Raw genomic sequence first — 6,000 nt, 5'->3', positions numbered from 1 at the left:
AGGCATCCACAGCCCTCCCCGCCGGCCCTCAAAGCCCCTTTCACGGGCCTGCTCCACACCCCACTGGGGAGACAGACAAAACCGCTAGTGTTGGGATTATTTTTCTATTTCCAGATGGATCCGTTAGCTGGCTCCGTCCAGGGCCTCCCATCACTGCGTGGGGGCCAGGGGCCCAGTGCCAGGTTAATATTAGGAGGCAGCCAGGGAAAAAAGGCAACCTGATGTAGCTCCTCAAAGAATTCTGGGCTGTTCTACCAGCGCAGCCTCGAAGGAATATTCTTGGGGCATTTAAGGGAGCCTGGCAGCTAGGCAGGTTACCAGGAAAAAAACACTTTTTTCCCCCCAAAGGGAGCTCTTGAGTGTCTCAGTTTGGGCAGGGGGCCAGAACAGAGTCCCCGGGCAATCTGGGGAGCTGTCTACTCAGTGCTGGACTGAGGAGGGTGTTGTTTAATTCCTCCAGGCAGTCACTCACTTAACCAAAACTTACTGAGCACCCCGCATTGTCAGATGATGTACCACACCTAAGGATACCAAGCTTCTGGTCTGCTGGAGCCTCATGGCCTAGTAGGGAGAGGGACTTTTGTTGGATAATCAACATATAAGTCGAAACTTATGGGCCGGGGGCAGTGGCTCACACCTGTAATCCCAGCACTTTGGGAGGCTGAGGCAGGCAGATCACAAAGTCAGGAGATCGAGACCATCCTGGCCAACATGGTGAAATCCTGTCTCTACTAAAATACAAAACATTAGCTGGGCATAGTGGCATATGCCTGTAGTCCCAGCTACTTGGGAGGCTGAGGCAGGGGAATAGCTTGAACCCAGAGACGGAGGACGCAGTGAGCTGAGATTGTGCCATTGCACTCCAGCCTGGAGACAGAGTGAGACTCCATCTGAAATAAACAAATAAATAAGTAGAAACTTACAACTGCTGATAAAGTGCTACGGGAAAGAAGGCCCAGGAGGAGAGAATATCAGTCATTGGCTTTCTTTTTTTTTAAACCACCCAATCTAAAAGTCTCATTTTTTCCAAAGAAGAAACATAGGTGTGACAGTGACTCTCCAGAACCCAGAAAGGGGACCCGAGCCAGAGCTGCACCCACTTCCTTTGACTGCGCCGTGGCAGAGCAATGCGGGCAGTGATGGGATTCTGGCAGTGGGGGAAGATGTGAGGAGGATCCAGTATGGGGAAGTCATTGATTACATTGATTGAAGTCAAGTGCATGAGAAAGTTGTCGCCAAAGATCCTGAATGTCTAATGGAAACCTGACTCAGTTACTGGTACCGGAAACAGCAGCCCAGACCAAGGCAGAATGGTCTCATCCACCGTTTTTGTTGTTGTTGTTGTTTGTTTAAGCCAGGGTCTCACCTTATAGCCAGGCTGGAGTGCAGAGGGAGGACCGCAGCACCTGCAGCCTCTACCTCCTGGGCTCAAATGATCCTCCCAGCTCAGCCACACGAGTAGCTGGGACTACAGGTGTATGAGCCTGGCTAAGTAAATTTTTTCTTTTTCTTTTTTTTTTTTTTTTTTTGTAGATACAGGATCTCTCAATGTCATCAGTCTTATCTGGAACTCCAGGGCTCAAGCGAGTCTCCCGCCTCAGCCTCCCAAAGTGTTGGGATTGCAGGCATGAGCCATGGCACCTGGCCATCATCCACCTCTTGATCTCTGCCTGGACCCTTGGATACTAATGACCAGGAACAAAAAGCAGTGGATATGGACAAACTATTTTAAGTCTAGATGGGAAGTTGAGATGGCAGAGATTGGAGGTCTAAGGACCAGCTGAAGTCCCAGGGGCATTCGAGCTGAAACCATCCTCTCCGTGGGGGACTGGTAACCATCACCCTCTATAAGACAGTCCATGGGGTCTGGGGGGCCTTAAGAAGAACCTCCCAAGGAAAATTCCCACTCATGCTGAGAAAGACGCCCAAACAACGAAAGAGTAAAAATGGTAGGCGGTAAACAACCAGTCCTGGAGGGGAAGAGGGCAAGCAGAGATCAGTGTCCCTGGAAGAGACCAGAAAAATTCTGGCCTGGTTAGGGAACTGGACCAGAATCTAGGGCCAAATGAGGTCTACAAATGTTTGTCACACTCAGGATTCTGGCAGGAGACAGCATACTCCAAAGGGGTCAGCTGAAAGAGCATTTAATGCTCCAGGAAAAATGACCAAGCAGCTTATAAATAAAGATGCTACTATTATTGATAGTAATAAAAAAGGATTGGAATGAACTTTTCAGCAGACATATTTAAAGCAAGGCATCTACAATGGGCGGGGTTATGGGAACCAACAAGGTCTGGTAAAGCATCTGGAGCTAGCGACCGTAGCCTGGAGGGACAAGGGAAGGAAATGTGCTGCTGGGGCCAGACAAGAGTAACAGCCATGGAAGCAGGTGCCCGACAGGAGCAGTGGCCTCAGGAGAGCAGCCAATACCAAAGCCATGGCAGGAGAGAGAGGAAGCAAATTCCCTGAGCTCGCTGCTTTCCTACCTAGATTTTATTGGCCATTGTCTCCCATAAACCAAACCCGTTCAGGAATCAGGGATAAGGAAGCCAAGTCCGGCAGTCCCACCTGGAGGGGACAGCCTTCGGGGGCACAGAGACAGGGAGGAAGGGCAGTGAGTGGACGGAGGGTGTGGTGCTTCAATGTATGTGTTCACTTGACTGGGCTATGGGGTGCCCAGATTAAACTTGGCTTCTGAGTGTGTCTGTGGGGTGTTTCTGGATGAGATTAGCATTTGAATCAGTGGATTCAGTAAAGTATATCACCTTCCCCAATGTAGGCAGGCATCATTCAACCAGCTGAGGATCTGAATAGAACATAAGTTGTAGGGAGGAGGAATTCCCCACCCATGCTCCCACCACCTTTTTCCCTACCTCACTACTTAAGCTGCTCATCTTTTCTTGCCTTTGAACTGGGATTTAAACTATCAGCTCCTCTGGGTCTCCCAATTGCATGAGCCAATGCCATATAAATGTCTGTGTGTGTGTGTGATACATATTTGGAGGATATACATATCCTTTTGGCTCTGCCTCTCTGGAGAACTCTGACTAATACAGGGAGACCGGAGAGGAAGAGAAGAATGACCGGAAGAGATGTGTTGTAATTGATCATCCAAACATGTCCACTAGTTGGCCACAGGCCTCAGCACTCCCAAGTGCCTTACAAGGTTATGACCTAGTTTGTACATATGCTCCTAGCTGGCCCCGAGGCATTCAAGTTTGTGACTCCTGGAAAAATGAACTCAGATGTACCTTCCAATTCCCCCTGACTTCATGATTCTCAGGGAGGTGAGGATCAGATGAAGATAAGAGAGTCACTTAACATGTAGTCAGTGTTGGGACTTGGCCGGTGTTCTGGGGACCCAGGATTGTCAAGACAGACCTGTTTTTAACCTTGGGGAGCTTACAACCTGATAGAGGAGACATGAATTTATTCATTGAACAAATATCTCCCACGCTGGGTGATAGGGTTTGGATTTGTGTCCCTGCTCAAATCTCATGGTGAATTGTAATCCCAATGTTGGAGAAGGGTCCTGGAGGGAGGCGATTGGATCATGGGGGCTGAATTCCCCCTTGCTGTTTCTTGTGATAGTGAGTGAGCTCTCATGGGACCTGTTGTTTAAAAGTGTGTAGTACCTCCCTGTTCACTTTCTTTCTTGCTTCAGCCATGTAAGATGTGCCTCCTTCCTCTTTGCCTTCTGCCATGATTGTAAGTTTCCTGAGGCCTCCCCAGCCATGCTTCCTGTACAGTCCGCAGAACCAGAAGCCAATGAAACTGCTTTTCCTTATAAATTACCCAGTGTCAGGTAGTTCTTTATAGCAATGCAAGAATAGACTAATACACCTAGTTAGAATATAGCAACAAGCACTGATTGCCCCGACCTTACATTCTAGTTGGAGATAGAAAATAAAGGAAGCCCATACATGTATAATGTAATTTTGTAAGTACCATGAAGAAAAGCAAAGCAGGCTAAGTGTATTGAATATGAAGAGAAAGATGGAGCTTATTAACATTGTCAATTACTATATAAAAAATTATAAATTTAGGAGCACCACACAACAGCCAGTTCTATGAGCATGGATTCTATGGGTCAGGAATTTGGGCAGGGCACAGCGGAAGGGCTCGTCTCAACGCCATGATATCTGGGGCCTTACCTGGAAAGATTCAAATGGCTGTGGGTGACTGGGACAGCTGGGGCTAGAATCACCTGGCAGTGTCTTCATTCACATGCAATAAGCAGAACGAATGCCCTTCCCACCCCACAAATGTCCACAATCGAATCCCTGGAACCCATGAAATATGCTACCTTACTCGGCAAAAAGGATTTGCAGTATGACTAAATTAAGGGTTTTGAAGTGGGGAGACGATCCTGGATCCTCTGTGTAGAGCTGAAGTAATCATGAGAATCCTTACAAGGGAAAGAAACAGGCACGGAAGTCAGAGGAAGAGCTGATGACAGAAGCAGATGTCATAGACAGAGAGAAATCAGGAGATGCTAATCTGTTGCCTTTGAAGATGGAGGAAGAGGCTGTGAGCCAAGGAATGCAGGAGGCCTGCAGAAGCTAGAATAGGCAAGAAAATAAATTCTCCCTGCTGGCTCCTTGATTTTAGCCCAGTGAGACTCCTTTTGACTTCTGACCTTCAGAACTGTCTGAGAATAAGTTTGTGTTGTTTTAAGCCACTAAGGTTGTGAGAATCTTTTATAGTATCCCTGGGAAGCTAATACAGCATGCTGGTCTGTTGGCTGGGATAACTGAAAAATGTGCCCAGCCAGCACAGTGATCAGAGCACCTACACACAGTGATCAGACCTCTCTGTGTGGTTTGGGCTTCCCCAAAACATGGCAGCTTCAGAGTAGTCAGACTTGCCTTGGTGGTTCAGAGCTCCAAGAACAAGTCCCAGCAAAAGCTGCAGATGCCCCATGGCCTTCTGTGACACAGCCTCAGAAGTCATCAGAAGAGTCACAGCCCTCCCAGACCCAAAGGGAAGGGACAGAGACCCCACCTCTTGATAGGAGGAAGGTCAGAGAATTCAGAGCCATGTTTTAAAAGTCACCATGGCTCGAATTTATCCAGGGCGGTCAGGAAAGACTTTGAGGAAGTAACATTTGAAGAGCGCCTGGGGGAAGTGAGGGGCCAAAGCAAGCAGAGAGTCCAAAGGAGAGAAAACAGCAAGGGCAGAGCCCAGAGGTGAGAAGGAGGCAGGCAGATACCAGGCACTTCCAATCCATATGGCAAGTGACTCAGGCTCTAGGAACTATGGGAACCCAGTTATGAGAACCCAGCTGAAGGCATAGAATACAGTCTGAGGGGGCTCCTGAAGCAAGCGGGTCTGAGTAGAGGGCTGGTGACTGATGATCGCCGGAGGACTTGGCAACCCCTCTCCACTCCCCACCCCACCACCCGAGGACTGGTGCACAGATGCTTTACTCACTCTGGTCCCAGCCAGGTGCCCATGGCCCACGCAGACCTTGGTAGTGGCTTCCGCTTCCTGGGAATTGGGTCAGCTCTCTTTCTGCACCCCCATCACCAGCCCTTCCTCACAGACGTCCTTGCACCGGCTCCATTAGATGAAGTCTTACCTAACTACTTGAGGGCTCCACCAGCGCACTGTCGCATTAAGATAAATGGAGCTGGGGAACAGGGAGGCAGTGTTCACAAGGGCGCCTGTCTCCAGAAATGGATACCCACGACCTGTCCAGCTGCTCATCATTCACCATTCGAGGCCCAATCAAAGCTCTCTTCCCTTTGCAGCTACAGCTGGGGAAGTGGGAGGTGGCAGCCCCAGGTGTAGCCAGTCAGGAGGAGTGGGAGAAAATCATGTTCTGGTCCTTGGGATAAGTACAGAGAAGTTAGGTCCTTCCTAGAGAGGCCACGGATTCCAGAACAGGGCCTGGTGTGTAGAAGATGCTCAATGAATATTTATAGAAAGAAAGAGAGAGAGAAAGAAATGAGAGAGAAATAAAAGAAAAAGAAAGAAGGAAAGAAAGACAGAAAAAAA

Source organism: Callithrix jacchus, chromosome 1, assembly GCF_049354715.1.
Source record: "Callithrix jacchus isolate 240 chromosome 1, calJac240_pri, whole genome shotgun sequence".
In the NCBI taxonomy this organism is placed as follows: Eukaryota; Metazoa; Chordata; class Mammalia; order Primates; family Cebidae; genus Callithrix; species Callithrix jacchus.
Note: the sequence above shows the minus strand (reverse complement) of the source record.